The sequence below is a fragment of the Nyctereutes procyonoides genome, unplaced genomic scaffold (genome assembly GCF_905146905.1).
Source record: "Nyctereutes procyonoides isolate TBG_1078 unplaced genomic scaffold, NYPRO_anot_genome, whole genome shotgun sequence".
Taxonomy (NCBI): domain Eukaryota; kingdom Metazoa; phylum Chordata; class Mammalia; order Carnivora; family Canidae; genus Nyctereutes; species Nyctereutes procyonoides.
The window spans coordinates 33,494,102-33,517,916 of NW_026575139.1; the positions used below are offsets into that span (position 1 = coordinate 33,494,102).

Here is a 23,815-nt window from a genome sequence, read left to right on the forward strand (position 1 = left end):
TTGGCCTGGGATTCCAGAGCAAAGTCTCTCTACCGGGCTGGGAGTTGGTCAGAGTACATCTCACCACCTGAGGGCTTTCTTCCCTCCCCAAATCCTCACTTTCTCTCCCCAAGCAAATCAGAACTAATTGGCAAGGCTGCCAACAGGGTGGCTCCCCCAAATGCAACTTCCTCTCTAATTCTAAGCATGACCATCCAGACCATCCAGACCCAGAAAAGTACATTAACGTGAGCAGCCCCCTTCTGTGATCTGCTGCCATACTGCCATCCATCAATCCACCTGGGCCTTCCCCATTTCTTGGGCACCAGAGCAAAAGTGCTCTGAAGCCCCCCACCCCCGGCCCCATATTTGCCCTGGATGCTGATCTTGGGCCTGATGCCTGAACCCAGAGAAGTTAGGAAAGTGGATTTTCCTTTAGAAGGCAGGCAATAGATTCCCACAAGTGTCAACTCTCAAAGGCAGCCAGCCCTTCAGACAGCAAGGCCTCATTCGCTTCCTCTCCCAGAGCCCAGGACAGCCCCTCTCTCCACCCCATAGTACCTGCCTCCACCCCCCAGGTCCCTCACCTTCCCTACTAAGGGGCCTCAACCAGAGAGGCCCAAGAAACTCATCCAACCAGTTCCCAGGAGGGAGAAAAGGCACTTTGTCCCTTAATTGAGAGGTTAAGAGACCAGAATGCAGACAGGAGGGTCAGCTATCACCAAACCCCAGATTCTCGGGTGAGGGGATACACGTGGTGTAGAGCAGCACAGCCCAGGCAGCAGTTCCGCTCCTGGAAAACCTAGGCCTTGATTCAAGGTTAAAAAATATAGCCAAGTCAAGGTGGCATCTGCCCCCTGGTCTCCCTGCTCCTGTGACCCAGAGCTCCGGAAGTGGTGGGCACAGCCCCTGCCTGGCAGCGTCCATCCGGGGTGAAGGAGGGTGGGAGGGAGCTTCCTTTCGTTTGTTGACCTGCCACCACTTGATTTTATTGAAAATAACTACCCTCTGTGGATTCTGGGAAAAAAGAAACTTCAGGAAGAAGTAGGAGATTAACTCTGCTTTTCCCAGTGCGTATGCGCTTCTGTGCTGGGTCCCTCCAACAGCAGTCTCTTTTCTAAACCACTCAACTCTGAATGTTCAGATACCAGGAGACCCTCTAAAACCCCCAACAGAACTGTCTACAGTCTCCTCCAAAAAAGAAACACAGGGTTGTCTTGTTCTTACTCAGCCACAACTGACAAATCCACTAGAAGGAACCAGGGCAGGATAGGAGAAAAAGAAACCGCTCTCCTATACCTGCATCCATGGGGTTCCTCAGTTTCCGACCCCCAAGGGAGAAACCTACCTTGTGCCCCCAAACCTGGGGCTGGCCGGGTTTGGCAGGGGAGTTTATAAAGGCCTGGAGGCCCAGAGCTGAGTTCTCGGCAGGCCTCCTTGAGCCCCCCTGGCCTGGCCTCAGCCGGGTACCTACCGCTTTCCTCAAAAGGGCTCCCATCGGAGCACTGACAGGGCCGCCTGGGGCCAGGGAGCTGCATCCTCCCAGCCCCGGCAGCCGAGCAGTTAACAGGCTTGGGGCGAGCAGCGAGCTGCCACCAACAGCCTCGGGAATTAAAGTGCCCGCCGCCTCCTGCACAACCTCTCCAATAAATGTCCTATTCAGAACCAGTTCCGCGTGTGGGTCATACTTTCTGCATTTCTTTCATTCCTGATTCCTGGGGGGCCCTTGACGGAGGAAATGAGGCATCTCCCCCTAATTCAGCAGGTCCCCTCTGGGTGAGGACCCGGGTCACGGTCTGGCAGGTAAGCATAGCCCCACTGAGGACCTGCGCAGATCTGAGCAATTAACACAAGGCGACACTAACTGCAGGAAGTCAAATACTGAAGACACTTGAACAAAGCCAGATCATTCACCAGCACAACAATACTCCATTTATGTGGCTCCTCCCCCACCCCAGGCCCTCAAAGCCTGAGGATATTAACCCTTGTCCTTATAACAGCCAGGAGCACAGGGAAGGGGCAGGTGGGCAGCACGCATTATTATCCCTGTTTTAGGGATCAGGAAACTGAGGTACAAGTGGTTCCCCAAATGCCAAATTGGAATACCAACTAGCGTGTTATTAGGGTGCACCAGACATTGTGCCGAACACAATCTCTATGTAATCTCCTCACAACCCCAAGGTCCAGAGCCGTGTGTTCACTTACCCAAGGGCCAAACAGGGAGGTAGGAGGGAGAGCTCTGTGGTTTTCTGGAATCCCTGCTTCCAGAGTTCACCATTCCTAAACACTGCCTCCCATGGTGGGGCTTGAGATGTATATGGCACTCCCTCAGCCCACCTTGTGCCCTCGGGCACTTCAAGTTTTACAAGTAACACTTTGCTCGGACCAAGTTCTTACACTATGGGGCAACCTCAGAAAGAGGGCAAAATGGAGTCACCTGGAAATTCATAATTCCCTTCTAGAAGTTTCCAGGAATGGTTTATATTGCCATTGAGGATGGACCAGGACACAGGCTGCCTTTCTCTTATGTGACCTTATACCCTGTCACAGCAAGAGGAACTCACCTGCGAGCAGCTCAATGAGTGGCAAGTACCTAAAGTGTCTTCTGTGAAGGTTCTATCTTCTTAACTCAATTACAGCCTCCTATAGGTAAGAATCAGATGGGGGGTGGGGCAGTATACCCTTTTGGCTCCAGGTTTTCTGACACTCAAATGCCTACTGCTGATTTTGGAAGCTGTGCAAAACATGCCAGAAAAAGGCTGAAATGAAGCACATGAAGGAGATGGTATTTTCTGAGCTCTTAGAGGAAAAAAAAAAGACATCCCCAGTGGAGGCTCAGAAAAAGGGTTGGGAATGGAGAGCCAAGCTGTTCACCTCTTCTTTCCTGCCTGCTTAGACCCAGCCCAGCTAGCTGAAAGCTGCAGAGTCAAGGCTGAGATGACTTCCTTCTGAAGATAGGATTACTCAAACCCGCTAACATTTATTGGCAGTATAAACCATGTGCCAGGTGGTGAGAACACAACAATACATAAGACAAATCCTTGCCATTGAGGAGCTTACCTTCCAATAGAGAAGGAGGACACAAAAGGTAGACAAATGACTAATGTATTTCTAGACAGTGATAAATGTCATAAAGAAGATTAAAGCAGAGAAAAGAGAGTGGGGTACTCTCTCTTTAACAAATAAAATATTTTTAAAAGCCAGGGGAGTGCCTGGGTGGCTCAGTCAGTTAAGCATCTGCCTTCAGCTCGGGTCTTTTTTTTTAATTTTTATTTATTTATGATAGTCACACAGAGAGAGAGAGGCAGAGACACACAGGCAGAGGGAAAAGCAGGCTCCATGCACCGGGAGCCCGACGTGGGATTCGATCCCGGGTCTCCAGGATCACGCCCTGGGCCAAAGGCAGGCGCCAAACCACTGCGCCACCCAGGGATCCCTTCAGCTCAGGTCTTGATTCCAGGGCCCACATCTGGCTCCCTGCTCAGCAAGGAATCTGCTTATACGTCTCCTTTTGCCCCTCCCCCTGCTTGTGCTCTCTCTTTCCTCCAAATAAAAATAAAATCTTTAAAAAAAAAGAAAAAAGAGTGAGTGGGAGATGAGGATGTTATTTGGTCAAGAGGTTTAGAAAAAACTATGAGAAGGTGAATCTTGAGCAGAGTCCTATGTAAGGATCAGGCAGACATGCAAAGTTCTGGGGGAAGACCCTTCCAAAAGTCCTTTCCTCTACTCCACCTTGCCACCCGCCCACACATTTCATCGTATGTCCTAGACCTCATCATCACCAGTAAGTGCAAACTTCTAAAATATCTTACTTTTAAGCATCACACTCCCTGCAACCACTGAAGAGGAGCTGAGTATAAAATTACTAACTATACAACAAAAGAAACCATCCACAAGGGAGTAAAAAGATTGAACAAATTGGTACTTCAAGAACTAAAAAAAAAAAATTTTTTTTTTTTTTACTTTCATGATTGTGCCCTTTGGAATGCTAAAGTTTTTAATTTTGATAAAATCTAGTAAAAAAATAATAAAATAAAATAAAATAAAATAAAATAAAATAAAATCTAGTTTATTGGGACACCCGGGTGGCTCACCAGTTGGGCACATGCCTTCGACCCAGGTCATGATCCCAGGGTCCTGGGATCGAGTACCGCATCGGGGTCCCTGCATGGAGCCTGCTTCTCTCTCTGCCTACGTCTCTGCCTCTCTCTGTGTGTGTCTCTCATGAACAAATAAAATCCTAAAAAAAAAACAAAAAAAAAACCCATAAAATCTGGTTTATCTACTTGTTTTGGTGTATCTAATTTTGATATTTACGAAACCATTGCTCATCCAAATTGACCAAGTTTATTCCTATGATTTCTTGTAAGAGTTTTATAGTTTTAGGGAACCCTGGGTGGCGCAGCAGTTTAGCACCTGCCTTTGGTCCAGGGCACGATCCTGGAGACCCGGGATGGAGCCCCACATTGGGCTCCCTGCATGGAGCCTGCTTCTCCCTCTGCCTCTCTCTCTCTCTCTCTCTGTGTGACTATCATAAATAAATAAAAATTAAAAAATTATTTTAAAAAAAGAGTTTTATAGTTTTAGGTCTTACATTTGGGTATATGATACATTTTGCCTTAGCTTTTGCATAAAAAAAAAAGTGAAAGACCAATCACAAAATGGGAGAATATGGTTGGAAATCATATATCTGTCAATGAACTTGTAACCAGAACATCTAAGGTACCCTTACAACAATAGTAACAAAACTCAACTTAAAAATGGGCGAATAGGGATCCCTGGGTGGCGCAGCGGTTTGGCGCCTGCCTTTGGCCCAGGGCGCAATTCTGGAGACCCCGGATCGAGTCCCACGTCAGGCTCCCAGTGCATGGAGCCTGCTTCTCCCTCTGCCTGTGTCTCTGCCTCTCTCTCTCTCTCTTTCTCTCTCTCTCTCTCTGTGACTATCATAAATAAATAAAAATTAAAAAAAAAGGGGCAAAGATTGGGACGCCTGGGTGGCTCAGCGGTTGAGCGTCTGTCTTCCGCTCAGGGCATGATCCCAAGGTCTGGGGATAGAGTCCTACATCGGGCTCCTGCGAGGAGCCTCCTTCTCCCTCTGCCTGTGTCTCTGCCTCTCTTTTTCTCTCTCTGTCTCTCATGAATGAATAAATAAAATCTTTAAAACACACACACACACAATATCACTGCATACCACTAGGATAGCTAAAATCTAAACAGTGTTAAATAACAAGTGTTAGTGAGCATGTGGAGAAATTAGAATCTTTGCACACTTCTGGTAAGAATGTAAAATAGTGAGGCTTATTTGAAAAACAATTTAGCAGTTCCTCAAAAAGTAAGAGTTACCATGAAAAAAATAAAATTAAATTAAATTAAAATAAAATAAAAAAAGAGTTACCATGTGTCCAGGAAATTGTATGCCCAAGAAAATTAAAAATACATCTGTACAAAAAGCTGTATATAACTGTTCACAGCAGCATTATTCATAATAGCCAAAATGTGGAAAGAGTTCAAATGCCCATTAACTGATGAAAAGATAAAATGCAGTTTATCCATATGATGGATTTTTTGGCAATAAAAATAAAGAATGAAGGTCTGATAACATTCCACAACATGCATGACTCTTGAAAACATCACGCTAAGTGGAAGAAGCTAGTCATAATACATTACATACTTATGAACTCACTTATATGAAATATCCAGAATAGGCAAACGCAGAGAAAGATTCATGGTTGCATGGGGATGGGAGATGGGGAGAATGGGAAATCACTGCTAACGGATACAGGGTTTCTTTGTGGGAGGATAAAAATGTTTTAGGATTAGATAGCGGTAATGGTTGCACGACTCTGTAAATATACTAAAAACCACTGAACAGTTGACATGGATGAATTATAAGAGATGTGAAATATACCTCAAAGTTATAAATCAGTCAGTCAAATCTTAAAAGTAATAATTGGGAAAAGTATAGACTAATCAATAACTAATACTGGAAAGTTTGGCTATTCCTCTGGAAAAAATAAAATCAGTTTGGTCTTAGAAGGTTGAGTGGTTCTCCACCTTGGTTGGACAAAAAGTCACCTGCCCATTTCATAAGCATGCCTGGGCCCCACCCCAAGATATTTTTATTTTATTGGTTTGATCTGACATCAAACCAAGACTCTGACATCAGTACTTTCTTTTTAAAGTTCCTCATAAGGCTTTAGTGGTGGAGCCAGAGTTGAGATCTAGTTTCATAAAAAGAAAATACATTCCAGGTGAATTTAAAATGTAAGCATGGGAAGCATAACTTATATTTACAAGAAAATACATAAAATATTTATAAAATCAGAGTAGGAGAGGATTTCTTGAACAAGAGAAAGTACAAACAAAAGATTTGTAAATCTGACATTAAATTAAAATTTCCTTATGAAAAAATGATGTTAGTAAAGACACCCCACAGTTCCATGTAATGAATATAACCTAAAAGATTATTTAACATACATATTTTAACTCCTTAGAAATCAACAAGAAAAAGGCAATGGCAATTACATTTTTTAATCTGAGAAAGCGCAAAAGTGGTGGGGGGTGGGGGGTAGAAGGAGAGGAAGAGAATCTCGAGCAGACTCCCTGCTAACCATGGAGCCTGATGCGGGCCAAGCTCATGACCCATGAGAAGGCGACCTGAGCCAAAGTGAACTCAGACACTTAACTGAGGGACTCAGGCACGCCAAGGCAATGGCAATTAAAACTCTGGAAAAGTCCACAAGAAGCTATACCATGTGTGGGCAGTGTGGGCGTGGAAGCTGGGGGCTGTAGAACACGGGTGGGAAACTTTTCACTCTGTTCTCTTTTGGAGTTTGAATCATGTGGATGTATTACCCAGTTAAAAAAAAATAAATTAATGTAAAGGGCAAAGACTCAGAATAACATGATTGGCCAATAAACAGGAAAAAAGTGCTTGTCCCTACCTACAATCAAAGTGTTAATTTTTAAAAACCCTTGTTTTAGGGCAGCCCGGGTGGCTCAGCGGTTTGGCGCCTGCCTTCGGCCCAGGGTGTGATCCTGGAAACCCAGGATCGAGTCCCACATCGGGCTCCCTGCATGGAGACTGCTTCTCCCTCTGCCTGTGTCTGTGCCTCTCTCTCTCTCTGTGTCTCTCTCATGAATAAATGAAGAAAATCTTTAAAAAAAAAAAAAAAAAAAACCTTGTTTTAAATAATTTTTAAATACCATTTCCTACCTACCAGATTGAAAGACACAATCTAAAGTTAGTGAAATAGGAGTTCTCCTATTTCTGCTAAGAACTTAAATTAGTTACAAATCATCTGGGGACCCTGTTTCATGGTATCTTGACTACTACCACTGCTGAGTAGAAAAGACTGGCACACAGATATTCAACACATTATTATTTATAGTGGCGAAAGAATTAGAAACAACCTAAATGTCCATTGATAAAGGAACTGTGATATAATTATACAATAGATACCACACGACAGTTGAAGGAATAAATGAAATTTAAATATATCGACATGGATAAATCTAGATAACAATGTTGGATAAAAATTCAAGAACACACTGAATATGATGTTATATATGTCAAAATTAAAACAACACAATTATAGACAACAGCAAAAAGTATAAAAACATGCAAAGGTACAATAAACACTACTTTCAGGAGAATGTTACTTTGGGGGAGGGAGGGGAAGAGAAAAGTTTCCCCAAGAAAAAGGAGCTTCAACTGCATGTGTACCATTCTAGCTCTATGATAAATGAGAGAGGCAAGTATGATACAACGACCATTTGCCAGGTCTGGATGGTGGAACAGGGCGTCACGTCCGAGTTCCTAGGCAGGGGTGGGCCCCAGCCTCCTAGAGACTGACTGGAGCAACCAGCACCAACACTGCACACCAGAGCACCTTCCAGCAGCATCCAAAACCAAAACAAAGGAACAAAGCTCTTGATGGAAAGAGGCCTGGGATGTTTGAAACTGCAGCTCCTCCCTGTCATTTTCTGGCCTCTGAAAGTGCTGTGTGGCACCCAGGCAGATGCTTAAAATGTAAATGTACTGAAAGCATTCTTGTGTCTACTAAGACAAGTACCCTTTGGGATAATTGGCAGTCTACCTGGGTGGAGCTGAATTAGGGTTGGACCTGTCTCTGCTGTACTAAATAAAACACATTAAAACCTGGACTCACTCCTTGCCCCCCATGGAGACGGTCATCCAAAAAGCCACATTTTTAAGAGAGTTTTTGAAATAGTATTGGGTAAAAAGAAAGAAATAGCCCAGGGTAAAACTGAGTGAGCGCCTGTGCCCCAAGGTCATCCAAAAGTGCAAACCTCATTCCTGCCAAGCCTGGGTGAGTGATCCTGGACGAATTTCCAACCCTGTGTGGACTACATTTCCTTACCTGTGGTTGGTGTAACACCACTTATTTCACCTTGTTGGGAGGAGTAGTGATATTATTACCTAAGTATCCACACTTTTTAAACTTTTAGTCAATCTGGCCAGGAATCTTTTAAAAATACGTTACGGCTTCCTCGCATGCCTTCCTAAACAGTCAAGGGAGCATAATTTAACCTTTTCTGGATGACTCAAGGTCACAACTACAGCAAGGTATCAATTATCAAAATGATAATCCCTCCCAGGGCCAAGGTGTACCTAGCCATTCTTCCTAAATCAGAGACCCCGGCTCTGACGCTAGGACTTGCTCTTCCTGCTATTTGACCTCTGTCCACTCTTATTGTCAACCCTCAGTTCCTTGGTGGTCATTTTTGCTCTCTGCTGGTCTCTTCACAGTCTTTCTTTTGCTGCTCCCTTTCAGTTGCCAGCTTGGAAAGAGGATGGCACGACGTACATATAAAAGTTAAATGGAGGGGGATCCCTGGGTGGCTCAGCAGTTTAGCACCTGCCTTCGGAGCAGGTGGTGATCCTAGAGTCCTGGGATCGAGTCCCACATCGGGCTCTCTGCATGCAGCCTGCTTCTCCCTCTGCCTGGGTCTCTGTCTCTCTGTGTCTCTTGTGAATAAATAAATAAAATCTTTTAAAAAAATAAAAATAAAAGTTAAACGCAGTCTGAGGGAGCTGGCATGAAAAAAATGTAGGAACTTGAGTCCTGGCTGATCTGAGGCCCTGTCAGCTATATGCAGATAAGCAAGGCTACAGGGAGGGCGAGTCCTGAAGAGCGTAAAAGAGGTGAGCCCCACCACTGCCTTCTGTGGGATATTATGGGACCTGTTACGGGATGAATTATACTCAAAACTACAAGCACACCGCACTGTCTGCTTTGGGCCCAATCTGCATGGGGGCAAGCCCTGCAGCCCGGCCTGACAGGGCTGGTCCCAGTGACTCCAGCACCCTGGCACTTCTCTAGGCTGCAGATATACAGCTGCCTGCCCCTCTGCCTCAGCAGCTAACCACGGATTAACTTTCCTAACTATCCCAGGCATTTTTATATAGGAATAGAATATTTGTGAAGAGTGTGAAAATTTAATTCCTAAGGGTTTCATTACACAGTGAGGTTTCACTCGTACAAAAAATATTTATTGGAGGGGTGCCTGCGTGGCTCAAGTCCTGATCCTGGGGTCCTGAGATCAAACCCCACAACTCTCCCATCACCTCCCCCCCCACAATGGGCTCTCTGCTCAGCAGGGAGTCTGCTTCTCCCTCTCCCTTTGCCCCTCCCCCTCATGTGCTCCTTCTCTCAAATAAATTTTAAAAATCTTTAAAAAAATATTTATTGGATATGCAGCAAACACTGGGGATGTAGCAATGTGCAGGACAGATAGAGACTACATGAATACTGGTTCCCTTTTCCTGTCAACAAACACTGGCCAACGATTGCTCAAGAACCTCCAATGTACACATACACACACAATCTTCAGCCTGGGGAATAAAGGATATAGGAGTTTTTAGGAGCTTCCAGTACCTGTAGAACCCATCTCTCCTCCTGAGATCCTGTTACCACGGTAAGAACTAGACTTCATTCCTCTTGCACCTCCCTGCATTCTCAGCCAGACCCCAACAACTTCGAGGAATCCCAAACTGTGTTTCCCAAAAGGCTGCATACACAGCCACCAGTGAGCCCATTAGAACCTTGTGCGGGTCCTGTGTCTAGCCCCACAATCTGCTCAGCAGTTAACAGTTTAAGAGTCCTTTAAAAATCCATTCCCTGATGGGGATCCCTGCGTGGCTCAGCGGTTTGGCGCCTGTCTTTGGCCCAGGGCGCGATTCCTGGAGTCCTGGGATCGAGTCCCGCGTCGGGTTCCAGGCATGAAGCCTGCTTCTCCCTCTGCCTGTGTCTCTGCCTCTCTCTATGTCTATCGTGAATAAATAAATAAAATCTTAAAAAAAAAAAATCCATTCCCAAAGCTTAAACCAGGGCTCCCTCCCCATCCCCAAAGGCCAACCAGAGAACTATAAAAAGCCTGGCTCTCCCTCTGCCTGTGTTCCCAGGTGTCAACAGCCCACCCAGGTGGGCCCGAACCCCCACCACTGCCTTCTCCCCCACAACTCCCCTGGAATAAAAAGCTGGAGCAAGTGAGACCACCAAGCCCAGATTACTCCCAGGATGGGACCTCAGCACAGGCTCATCACACCCTGTTGATTACACTTGATACTGCTCTCTGTGCTGTACGGGAACAAAGATGAATCAAGCACAGTTCCTGCCCTCAGAGAGCTTCGAATCAAAATAAGGAGCACCAAGCAGAGACCCAGTTGAGGGGACTGGCCGTCATTCCAGACAGCTAACTCCCAGAGATGCTGCCAAGTGTCTCCAGGTCTCCGTGTCTCTGATCACGGGGTAGTGGACCCTACCCAGTTTTCCTTCTGATTTCAGATCACCCAAAACTCACAAAAATGCTGGAGCAGTTCAGGGCCATCTCTGCACTTCCTCTAAGGCCAGATTATAACTATGAAGTCTCTAGGCACCAATTGGCAGAAAGGTCCTTCACCACAGGGCCTGCCTGGCTGTCCTGCATGTGCCACAGGGCCTTCAGGGGGTGTGGTCTAGTTGATGACCACTTCCCTGGGCCTTGCCCTCCACAGCACAGCCCATCCCTGCTTCCTGAGCCAGGGCAGGGCCCCCAGGAAACCACTACCACAACTTTGACAGCAGTCTTAGATCAGGCCCCTCCCTTTGAGGTCTGCGGTTCCAGCTGAGAGAAGAGACTCTATAGACTGGCTGGGTGGATGCAGCAGAAGACTGAGCAGTTGAGTCCTGGCAGGACCTGAGATAAGGCTCCATCAGAATCCTCTCACCACCTATGCCATCTGCCCTGCCCTCCCCCTCTCCCCCATCTTCCTCACCCCTTTCACTCCTCTGAACAAAACTTATCTACAGGAGGCTGGGAGAGGAGCAGATAGCCTTCCCAGCTGGGAGTCCGGGTGGAAATGCCAGGGACCATGGTGTGATTCATCAGGGTTGGTTAGAAGCTGGGGGAATTCCAAAGCAAGGGAGGGACAAGGCTGCCCCCCAGTTCACCCTGTCATGGGGGAAGCAGCACACACCTGGGAGTCCTGCATCCTTACCCCCAACCATTGGAAATCTAGGATAGGGCAGGAAAATCTAACTAGAAAGTCTGCCCTAACTAGGGTTTCTGTTTTTACCTCCTTCCAATTCCCCACCCAATCCCAACACCTGAAACACAAAGCCTTTCATCCAGAGTCCTTAGCAATGGCATTAAATATCGTGGGCTACCCCTGCACAATTTGGTTGGAGAAATAAGACTATCATTTACTGAACACCTCCATGGGCTTTGCTGAGCATTCAACACACATTCTCCATTGTTCATTCTCACACAATACCGTATGTGGTAGGTAGGATGACTAACTCCATTTTACAGGTGGGAAACACAGGCTCAGGAGTTCAGCACCACGGGGCTAGCAAGCTGCAAAGCTGGGATCCGAACCCAGCTGCATCTGATTCCAAACCCTGCCCCCCAATCCCACAGTGGGTTGCTCCAACTGGGAATCAAGCAAAGGTGATAAGAGATGAAGGGAAATACTTCCCTCAGGCATTATCTTCAATATCTCTTGCTCAGGCGGCTTCCCAGGCCACCCCATCTAAAATGCCATCTCACTCCCTCCGTGGGGATGCGCGTCCACCTTCCCTATCACATGTTTCCACTTATCAGTGACATGCTTTCTATTTCACTTTCTATCTTGTTCGCTGTCAGCTTCCCCCCACTACAAGTCAGTTCCAGGTCAATATTTGTAGATTCTGTTCACTGCTGTGTCCCCTGCATCTACATTCATATACAGTAGGTGCCAAATAAATGTTGAAGAACAAATACTTAAAAATAGAACTATGAAGCATAATTCTAGGAAGAAAAACAAAGGACTATCCATCCATTCAGGGGAAGGAGAGATGAGAGAAGACAGTGAGTGTGTGGCCGGCCAGGAGCAAGTTAGAGGCCCTAAAGGAGCCCACAGGAGGAAAGGAAGGTCTGTCAAGTCCCCAGGGGACTCCAATACAGCCTTCCTGCACAGTAGTGATTTCCAGCTGCCAAGGCCCTAGCCTGAGGGCTCCTACTGGGGAGGGTGGGCAGGCAGCCCTGGAACAAAGGCCTAAGGACATGCAGCTGGCCAGAGAGGCAGAAGCCTGGGCCAGAGAAGCAGCCTGGGGCGGGGAGGGCGGGGGAAGCAAATGAGGAGCTGAAGAGGGCTTCAGTGCAGCTGCAAAGGCAACACCCTCCCAAGAGTCCCCTCAAACCCCAACACAACACAGAATAGCTAGTCGACACCACGATTAACCCTCCAAAGCCAGTGCCCCAGCTTGGGCTTGTGGCAACCCCTCCAGGCTTGGAGCCAGAGACTTCACAAGATTCTGAGAGAGGGTGGAGGTGAAGGGGCAAGCCACAGGTCTGGAACACAGTCCCTTTTCCCCTTCAGCCCTGGTCATCCCTCAGGCCATGGCCTTTGGCCTCCTCCAGTGTAAACACAGTGACCCTGGGTTAGCTGTGGATTTGGTAAGCCAAATGTTTACTCTGGGCTGAGATATCGCAGGCCATGGATGTAAACGTTCACCCTGGGTCCTGGTATTTACCATCTCCTATGGCACACATGGGACATATCCAGTAAACTTTAAAGCTCTCACAAGCCACCCCCCCCCCAGCCACAGTGAGCCCCCCCCCCTTTTTGGAGCCCTTTATTTTTTAACAGTAGTTTATGGAGCACCTTCCACATGTCTGGCTTCATTTGATCCTTACCACAACCTCTATAAGGAAGAGAAGGCAAGTACCCTGCTTCTCTCAGTGGAAACTGAGTCTGAAAGGTCTATGATTTGCCCAGATCATGTTAGAGAAAGCATGGATTAGCCAGAGCAGAAAATCTGAGTTCTAGTCCCTGTTTGGCCAACAAGGACCAGGCTCAAGTCACCTCACATCTCTGGGCTCTGCTGCCTTCATGTGCAGAGTAAGCTAATCAGAGGTGGCGACTCCACCAATTTTGACAGTAGAACCAGGTGGTAGAACCAGGATTAAAATTCAAGGAAAACCCTGTGCTGGACTCATAGGCCAGTGCTCTTTCCACTCTTCCTGATAGGCCACATCTAATAAAATGTAGTGGAAAAGCCTCTGAAACAACTCCTAAACCACTGCTTTTAGGACTTGGTTTACCCCATGCTGACTCCCTGCCCCATCCCCAGAGCAAGATACCAGGGAGCCAAGGGGTTGTCCAGCCGCCAGGAATAGGTTCAGCAGAAGCAGCAGGAATATGAACAGCAGGCTTAGAAGGTTGATGAGGCACCCAGGATCACTGGAAGGGGTGAATGACAGAAGGGGTACACCTTCCTTTGGTTCTGACTCTCTAGGTTTTCTGTTGGGGATGGTTGGAATGAAGTCATCCCCAGCTTAAGTCAATCAGGATTCCATTCCCAGTCAGCAAGGGAGGTGCTGGAAAGACACTTTCCTAAAAGGAAGTAGGCAATGTGCTCAGAAGGGAAGCCGGTCCTGGGCTGTCATTACTCTCCCCACTTATTACTTCTTAAGTAAGGTCGATGTGATTGGGCTACATGCAGAGGCAGGGCTGGGAAGACTCTGGGAACCCCCGGTCTGGGGTTCCATGTAGGATAATGCAGTCAGAGTCGCCTCCCTAGGGGCCCCGGAGCAGACGCTGCCTCCCTCATCTGCAGACTATTTAGAAAGTAGCTTCAAGGATCAAACTCCGACCGCGGCCACTAACACCCCCCCCACCCCCAAAGCCACACCTCTCCAGCCTCCGACCATTACATTTCCCACTCCCTTCTTTGTTTTCAAAACCAGCTCCAAAGAGTAAAAGCAGCTACCTAAAAATGTCTTGAAATTTCAAATTTGCACGTCTTACCCCAGTCTTTCCAAACCAAAGGGCTGAGGATGGGGAGGAAAATAACCAAACAGATTTCAGGAGTGGGCGAGGTCGAGGCAGACAGTGGCAAGGCAGTGGCCTCCAAGCCTTCGGCTCCCAACATCCCCGCTCCGGGACCCACGCTAATCCTTCCCAAGAACGAGCACCATGTGGCACCCGCCCCCCCCGGGCCCAGCTGCTGGCGCCCCTCGGGCTCCCTGGATCAGAGCCGGCTGCTTCCCCGCAAGGGTCCACCCGGCCCGAGTCCCGCAGTCCCAGGCAGGGGCCGGCCCTCGGGCTACCGCGCGCGCAGGGGGGGGGGGGGCGGGCGCAGCGCGCGGGCCTCCCGGAGCCACCTGGCGCGCGTGCTCCTCTGGTTTCCGGGGTGGGGGCTGCGGGACAGACCGCGGCTCCGCGCACGAGCCTCGCGCGCTCCGACCTCCCCGCCGCGGGGTCGGGGGAGCCGTGGGGGGGGGGGCGCCCTGTAAGGCGCCAACGCAGCCCGGGCCCTCCTCGGGGGACTGGGGCGAGGGCCCCGGAGGGTGGGGGCCTCGGGGGGGCTCCGGGCGCTGCCACGGGCCGAGGGGAGGGGGGGCCGAGGGCCACTCACCGCGCGGTCGCCGCCCGCCGGGTCCCGCACGCTCGGCGCGCGAGGCTGCCCAGGTGCGGCCGCGACGCAGGCGCGAGTTTGAAAGTCGCTCTCGGCGGGGACGGAGGCTGCGGCCGCTCCCGCCCACTGCCGGCCCCCGGCGGCGGGGACGCGGCCAGCTGCCCGCGCGGCCCCCCGGGGACCCCGGCCCGCGCGCGCCTTCCCAGCGCCCGGCAGGAAGTCGGGGCCGGGCGGACCCAGCCGGAGCCGCCGCCGGGGGGAGGGGAGAGGGAGGGGCGGGCCAGGAATTTTTCCAGTGGGTGGAGACTCGCGCCGGCCGCTGGAATCCTGCGATCGGCGGCTCCGCGGGGACGCGGGGAGGCTCGGAGCCGGAGCCCGGGGTGAAGGGGATCGCGCGCGTTAATGATTAACGCCCGCAGGTGGGGCGCGCGCCGCTCCCCGGCCGCCTCGGGGCCCGCAGACGCAGCCGCACGCGGTGGGGGTCGCCCCGGTGTCAGCCCTCCGGCCCCCGCCCTGCGGACAGCCGGGGGGCTCTCTAGGAAGACGTCAGCTGGGGTCCGCCCTGGGGGTCTCGAGCCCCGCAGGGCAGGTCGCCTCGGCCTTTCTGAATCAGAAAGGCACGTCCCGAAGCCCTCGCCGCAACTCCGTCCCTGTGACCCCTGACAAACCTAAATCCAAGCCTCCGGGATGGAGGAAAGGGCACCTCGGCAGGAGTCCACCCGAAGGCTGCGGGGTGGATGAAACGAGATGCGGAACCCCGCGCAAGAGACAACCACGTTTCTGCAAAAACAAAGACGGAGAACCTGTCTCCGGTTTTCCTGTCTGTATGTGATCCCAGGAGCAAGGAAAGGTCCACATCTGGAAGGGGGTCAGGGGCACTCACTGAGGCCAGGCTGGTTTCGAGCCAGATCATAAATTTTAAAACGCAAAAGTATTCGTCAATAAAGATGGAAAGAAGATGCTGTCCCAGCACGAGGCAGGGGAGAAGCCCAGGGCGAGGCCCCGGGAGAGATCCCGCTGGTTAGGCATTATCACCAGTTTCTGGGGAGGAGGAATGGAGCCCTGATCCCGAAGCACTGGGTTCTGGGTAGACAAGTGTGTATAGTCAACGGCGTTAGAGTTCTTAAGAAGAAAACAAGCTTTAAAAAAAAAAAAAAAAACTGCTCCGGGCAAATGCAAACTGCAGGTGATTTACAGGGAGGGGAGGGGAGGGGAAGGACGGGCGCGGAAGGAAATGGCTTTCAGGTGACTTTGAAACTGGATCCCGGCAGAGGGTGGGGTGAAAACAGCGGGGCTCCCGGCTCCTGACTGCGGGGACGAGGGAAGCGCGGGGCCTGAGCGGCCCGGGCCGCGGGACCCACATTCCTCAGAGAGGAGGGTCGGCTCCCGCCTCGCCAGAGGCTCTGCTCCTGGGAAGGTGAAAGCCGAGATTGCCGAGCCAGTTTGGGGGGTAAACAGCCGCCGCGGCTCCTCCACCAGATACTGCCGGCCGGCCCCGGCGGGAGAGGAAAGTGGGAAGCCCCAAGTCCCTTCCTGCCTTCCAGGGGTGCCGTCCTTCCTCGTGCTTCTGCCTTTCTTTGATCCTGCTTTCTTCTCTGATCACCCGAATCTTGTCAATCCCGTTCTGTCCGCCTCAAATTCCAGGTTCCAAAGAAGGCCCTTGACTTAAGCGAGTCTTTACTGAGTGCACCTCTCACTCCTGTGGCAGGGAGCAGTGTCAGTGACAGTAATAATAACTCATTTAGTGGATGCTTACCGGTTTGTAGGGCCCAGTGCTATGCTCTTTACATTGTAGCCCTCCATCCTCACAGTTACCCTGTGAGCTAGTCAGTAGCCTTATCCCCATTTTGCAGATCCGGTAACTGAGGATCAGAGGGTATCTAGCAGTTTGACCAAGATTACATAACCAGCAAAAGCAGTGCCTGACAAGATCCCAGAGAGGTCTAACATTTGAGTGCTTACTATGTCCTAACCATTTTAAGCCTTTTAAATAGTTCCACTCAGAAGCAACAGAGGTAAGGTCATGCACCAAGTGTGTGACAGACCTGGGCAAAGCGGATCTTCACCACCACCTATTCTGCTTTTTTGACACCTGTTATATTCGATTCAGCACTTCATCATAATGCCTTGCTTTGCTTCTAATTGTTTTCATGTGCATAACTTATTTCCTAAAAAGATTGTAATCTTTCCTTATGGCAGAAGTCCTGTAGGAAGCACTCTGTAAAGCAATGTTGAATTCAGATTAAATAACCCAGTTTGTGAGAAATCATAGCTCACTTCTATGGATAAAAAGCTGTGTCTGGGCTCAGACTCCAGTGATCAGAGCCAGTCTCCTTCCTGCCCCTTCCGATTCTTGCTTTAGTGGCTGCACTCTCCCTCCTATTAAATCATTTATTATTATAATAATACTTTGTGCTCCAGAAATGCCTTTAATCCAAGATATCTCAACGTGTTTTTAAAAATACAGATTAGGGCAGCCCCGGTGGCGCAGCGGTTTAGCGCCGCCTACAGCCTGGGGCGTGATCCTGGAGACCCTGGATCGAGTCCCACCTCAGGCTCTCTGCATGGAGCCTGCTTCTCCCTCTGCCTGTGTCTCTGCCTCTCATTCTCTCTCTGTGTCTCTATGAATAAATAAAATCTTTAAAAAAAATAAAAATACAGATTAATTCATCTTCGCAGTACCCCCACTGAGATGGGCAGATGGAGGTGTTCTTCCCATTTTATGGGTGAGAAAACCAAGACAGCACGGAGAATTTACATGACTCACTATGGAAATCAGTGGAAGGGTTTCTTCTCCCCGCCCTTCCCCTCCTCCTTCCTCGCAGCTGCCAACATCTGCATCAAAGTTTCAAATCCCAGAGACAAAGACCATTGAGTTTTCACAATAAAGGACATTTCCAAACTCATTTCAGCTGCTCTATTGTGGTAGACCTCGGGAGAGGGAGGGGTGTAAAGACTGCGAAGGTCCTCTGAAGCTCTGTGCTTAGAAGGAACCCCAGGCTAGCTGGGATGGAGGAGGAAATCCTCCTCCAAAGTGACCTAAAAAGCCCAACTAAGCATTTCGAGTTGCATTTGAGTAATGTTTCTCAAAGTGTGCACCACAGGCAACAAGAGAAAAAACAAACTAAACATCATCAAAACCTAAAACTCTTATGCCTCAAGAGCATCAAGTAAAAAAGACAACCCCAAAAATGAGAGAAAATTGCTGCAAAGAGATCTTACGTAGAATAAGTATCCCTAAAACTCAATAATAAAAAAGCTAATAACCCAATTTAAAAATGAGCAAAAAATGTAAAAAGACATTTCTCCAAAGAAGATAGGCAGATGGCCAATAAGTATGTGAAAAGATGCTCAACATTAGCTACCATGGAAAGGCAAATCAAAAAAAAAAAAAAAAAAGAGGGGCACCTGGATGGCTCAGTAGGCAGAGCACACAACTCTTGATCTCTGGGGTCATGCTTTCTAGCCCCACCCTGAGTGTGGAACCTACTTAAAAAAAAATTAAGGGCAGCGCGGTGTTGGGGAGGGGGCTCACCGGTTTAGCGCCGCCTTCAGCCCAGGGCCTGATCCTGGAGACCCGGGATCGAGTCCCACGTCAGGCTCCCTGCATGGAGCCTGCTTCTCCCTCTGCCTGTGTCTCTGCTTTTCTCTCTCTCTTTCTCTGTGTCTCTCATGAATAAATACATAAAATCTTTTTAAAAAAATCAAAAAAATTGTTTTTAATTTGGGATGCTTAGGCTCAGTCGGTTAAGCTCTGAGACTCTTGATTTCGGCTCAATTCAAGATCTCAAGATTGTGGAATTGAGCCCCACGTGAGGCTCCTCACTGACTATATAAGGTTTTCTCTCTCCTCTCTCTCCCTCTGCCCTTCCCCACCCCTTTTTCTCAAAAATAAGGTTTTTTAAAAATGAAATTTCATTAACTGTATGCTAAATTTAATGAAATTTCATATAGCTGTATACCCGTTAGGACAGCTAAAATCAAAAACATAATTAGTGTTAACAAGGATGTGGAGAAATTAGAACTCTCATACATAAAAGGTTAAACCAAGTGAATGTATGACTCAGCAGCTCCACTCCCAGGTGTGTATGTGTACGTGTGTATATATATATACACACCCAAGAGAATTTCATAGCATCATTATTCATAATAGCCAGGAGGTAGGCACAATCCAAATGTCCATCAGTTGATGAATGTATATCTCTACAATGGAATATTTGTCATAAAAAAGGAGATACTGGTTGATGCTACAGCATAGATGAACTTTGAAATCATTACACTAAGCCAGCCACAAAGGACCATATATGTATAATTCCATTTATATGAACTATCCAGAATAAGCAAATCTATACAGACAGGAAATAGATTCCTGGTTGCCTGAGTGCTGGACTAGGGGTGGAGAGGAGATGGGGAGTGACTCCTAACGGGGGGTTCAGGTTTCTTTTAGAGTGCTGTAAACACTAAAGACCAGTAAGGAACAGGCAGGGCTAGGGAGGGAGAGATAGGTAGGGGGCTACTTGATCAGGCTGGCCAAAAATCCCAGAAATGCTGAGGCATAACAAAACCAGAGATAAGGGAACATAACCAGACCACCTCTTTGTCTTAAACAAGAGAGGAGATGTTCAAAGGAGAAGTAATCATGGTGCTATCAGTGGTGACGTCAAGGAGATTAATGTTCCCTGGTCAGTTTTCTATAAAAGACAGCCATAAAAGCCCTCAGTGGTAACCCATTCGGGACCCCCTCTGGAGCTTTTTTCTTTCCTTCCTCTTTTCACCTTCACTTAATAAACTTTCTCTTCACTCTTTTGTGTCCTCGAGATTCATTCTTCAACTCCATGAGAAAAGAACCCTGCAACAAAAATAGTGATTATACAGAAAACAAACACTGAATTGTATATTTTAAGTGGGTGAACTGTGTGGCATGTGCAATATAATCAATAAAGCTGTTCTTTTTTTTTTTTAAGTGTGAACTACTATCACCTGTTCCAGAGTTACCAGGCTGCCTGTAATCAGAATCTATCAGAATCCCATCAGAATCTTTGGTAGGGGGATGCCTGGGTGGCTCAGCAGTTGAGCACCTGCCTTCGGCTCAGGGAGTGATCCTGGGGTCCTGAGATCGAGTCCCACGTCGGGCTCCCTGCATGGAGCCTGCTTCTCCTCTGCCTGTGTCTCTGCTTCTCTCTGCGTGTGTCTTTCATGAATAAGTTTTTAAAAAAAATCTTTGGTGGGCAGGCCCCAGCTCTGCATTTCCCCAGAGCACACTGAATGAAGTTCTGCGCCTTACAAGACTGTGATTCAGAGCCTTGTGGCCCCAAGTTTCCTGAAATGAATAAAATGAAAGGTCTGTAACACTGATGAGAGGGCAAAGGCCTGGGGGTTGGGAGGGTGGGGAGAATAGAAATCCCCTTCCTGAAGTTCTTTATCAATTGCTTCTTTCCGCCAGTCTAAACTCCAGTGTCAGAAAAAATCTGACACCAAAAAGGGGAAGAAGGTGTGGGGGAAGGGAGAGGAAGCCTCCCCTCGCTCCTTACTACCTTCTGACTCCCAGCCACTGCTGTGAGGAGCTCTTGAAGGAAATGAGCTGTTTGTTTGACTTTGTGTCTGCAATAGAAACATTTGCCAATCACTTGTGGTTTTTCAAGAACCTGGGAGCCGCGTGTGAACCATGTCTAGAGATCCACTTACGTTCACCTTCGTTATCGGCAGATAAAGGGGCTGTAAGTCAGCATTTACAACACCTGAGACCAGACAGACATCAGCCTTTCGTGGTCTAGGGATTGGTTAATGCACTGACCCTTCTTGGACTTCTGGCTTTTCGGCCAGACGTTTTTCTATTTGCAGCACCGCCTGTAGATAGATGAAGTACAAACATGGAACAGTCAGGCTTTCCCCAGCTTAATGCTAAAGTGAAAGATTTTCTGGGGTGGGTTCAGAAACTATTGGCTGGAATGGTGTGGTGAGTTGTCTGTACACTTCCCTTATCTATGTTGTTCATATTCCATAAGACTTTCTGCTTTTTTTAAAGGCTTTATTTATTTCTTTATGAGAGACAGAGCAGCAGAGACATAGGCAAAGGGAGAAGCAGGCTCCCCACGGGGGGCCTGATATGGGACTCGATCCTAAGACCTCGGGATCAGGACCTGAGCCAAAGGCAGACACTCAACCACTGAGCCACCCAGGTGCTCCAAGAGTTTCTGCCTCTGAGATTTTCAGACCTCGGTATTCCTAAGAAGCACCTGGGAAGTTTCTAACTCTGGCCTGAAACTGATCCCCAAGAATCTGCATTTTAATAGTAAATGATTCAGATGCAAGAGAGACCCATTAGACCACACTTGAGAAAACGGTGGTCTGAGTTCTGCCTTTTGTCTTTTCCTCTCCTGGTGCTTCCTCTTCCTCCCCTGAGGCACAGGACTCAAAATAGAAACCCTACAAACCCAGTGCTCCAAAGATGAAAGGGTATAGCTTTAAGACCTCATGATGCTGGAACAAATCAGATGAAAGAGTTCCACCTCGATTCATGTGAAATGCTTAATCTTCAACACCTTGGTGACAAGCAGGGTGGGGTGCACCTACTGAGTACTATACTGAAATGCTCAGAAAACAAACTAATAAGAGCTTAATTAGGAGGTAATTGCCCAGTTACTTGCAGATGGAGGCAGTTCTTCCCAGCTGTAATTTTGGTTGTTGATGTTTTTCTCCTAGACCAAGGTCTATAATAGGTAGACTCAGCCCTGGCTTCCCCAAGAATATCTTGCTCAAAGAGTACAGAGCAGTTGTTCCAAGAAACCAATGGGGCCCAGATTAGCCTACTCTTTCTTTGGTTTCTGTTTCCCAAAGGAAACATGAGTTGGTTAGAACTAGATTAGGGCACTTGGGACCCAGTCCATCTATTTTCCTAAGTCACCAGCATCTCCTCCAGGAGAAATGAGGAACTGACCCAGGTGGACAAGGAATAACTTCCTCCACCCAAACAGTGAGCAGGCTCACGGAGCCCTTCTATCCTATCTTTGGCTGCCAGGCACTCCCACGGAAACCTCGCCTCCCTTCAGGGGTGGTGCTTTGTGGCAGTCACCCTGGCCCACTCTTTTCTTCACTCTCCTGCTACGTGACTGCCTACTTCTCAGTCTTAGAAGATTGCCTTAGACGATTGAAAATCTTGGATTCTATCATCTTAAGGAATCTCAAACTGGATCATTCAGGTACAAGCTCTCTTTTCTCTTCCCCTCCAAGCTTGACTAGGGAGATAGGTCTGGCTCCATAATCCAATCCTTATCTCGGGCCTGTGGTTGTCCTCAACCTGCTGGGAAGATTATGGGGATAGCACTGTGCCAGGAGCAGTGCTAAGTATTCCACGAGTGTTCTCATTCCATCCTCCCAACAGTCCTTTAAGGCAAGTAATAGTTCTCTCCCATTTTACAGGTGAGAACATCATGGCTTAGAGAGGTCAAATCACATGCCCCAGGTTATGTGCACTTCACGACAGACCCAGGACATGTTCCCAGGCCCCTCTGCCATCCGAATTTGTGTTCTTAACTGGCAACCTGCCACCAAGAAACCTCACCCTGTTCCCAAGGAGCCACTAGACTCCAGCAGATGGAAGCAACTTAAATAAATTAAACCCAAGAAATGTCCCGTCCGTGTTCTGCTCAAACTGCTGTGAATTGCCTCATGACTGACTGGAAAGCCACCAGGCTCACAAGTGAGTTACAGACTTGTTGAAGGGGCTGGTAAATCAAGTGATGGGGAGAAAAGGAGGAATGTGTTCAGGGTCGTAAAGAAGAGGAGGAGAAAAAAGCAAAAATCTCTAAAGACTTGTGACATCTCAAGCTAGCCATAAAAGGTAAAGCAGGACATTGGCCTGGCAAGCACAGTCTGTAGCCCTAACCATGGCTCTGCCGCTGGTTCCCTAGGAATAGTCTGGTTGCGAGAACTCCAAGAACATCCTGTTCTGCCTGCCCACGGAGAGACAGGGAGCAAATCTGAGGCTTACCAAGTGCTGCTGAAGGGCGTAGGGAGTCGGCTTCCTGCTGGGCTCAGAGACTCCTGCAGAACTGCCTCTAGAACCTTCCTCATCCCCAGCCTGCCCTGCTTGCTACCCGTCCTCATGGTGGAACTTGCTGTTCCTATAACAACACTCCTTCTACCCCACCCTCCCCTAGCTCGCCTCCATCCCCGTGACCTGATGCAAAGGCAACTTCTCAGGCATCCAGATCAGATGTGGAGGGCTTTGCAGTCCCTCTGCAACTTAAGAGCACAAGCTTTGGAATCAACAGACCTGAACACTTGCTGTTTAGTCAAGCCATGAATCTCACAGTACCTCAGTTTCCTCATCTGAAAATAGGATGAGGAGTGATACCTATCACACAGGGTGTTTTTCAGGAATAAGTGAGAAAATGTTTGTAAGGAACACACAGTTCCTAGTCCACAGAAAGAGGTAGCTTATAACTCTCTTTGTACTTCTGCTTCTAAGTATCAGGTTCCCAAGCACCACCTCAACACCTTAGTTTCTCTAATGCCATATCAAGTCAAAGAATCTTACAACTGGAAGAGACTAGAAGTCACCTGGAATAAGTATTTTTTTCTTTATGTAGTTTTCATACATCTAAGAAATATCAGTAAAGTACTTAGTAAAACCATGCCTGGGTTATAGTACATGCTTAATAAATATTAGGGTTTGTGATAGTTAATGCTTTATGTCAATTTGACTGGATCATATGAGGCCTAGACATCTGGTTAAACGTTATTTCTGGGTGTGACTACAAGAGTTTCTGGAAGAGGCTAGCATTTGAATGACTCGACTGAGTAAAGTGGATTGCCCTTCCCAGTGTGGGTGAGTATCCTTCAAATCATTATAATGGCTTTAATATTGACAAATCCTGGGCCTCAAGTGTTGGGGTATGATGTGTGGCAAATAGCCAAATTCAAACCCA

The 23,815-nt window shown here is 48.2% G+C and overlaps 1 protein-coding gene and 1 long non-coding RNA gene across 7 annotated transcripts in view; one reads left to right on the forward strand and one right to left on the reverse strand.

The window, feature by feature from the left end:
* PLEKHG3 (pleckstrin homology and RhoGEF domain containing G3) overlaps nt 1–23,815 on the reverse strand; it is an 82,483-nt gene that overhangs the window by 26,980 nt on the left and 31,688 nt on the right. For 2 of the 6 annotated variants that reach the window (XM_055304510.1, XM_055304509.1), the window contains exon 1: nt 14,886–15,115. The exons of 1 other annotated variant lie outside the window; for it this stretch is intronic. The gene's annotated coding sequence lies outside the window, so the exon portion shown is untranslated. Of the gene's footprint in view, nt 1–14,885; nt 15,117–23,815 lie in introns of those variants that run through there. 3 more of the 6 variants (XM_055304506.1, XM_055304511.1, XM_055304512.1) reach the window with 3 other exon arrangements.
* Nucleotides 21,998–23,521, forward strand: LOC129496379 (uncharacterized). Its single transcript, XR_008661715.1, has 2 exons — nt 21,998–22,084; nt 22,305–23,521. It is a non-coding gene; the product is annotated as an uncharacterized LOC129496379 (long non-coding RNA).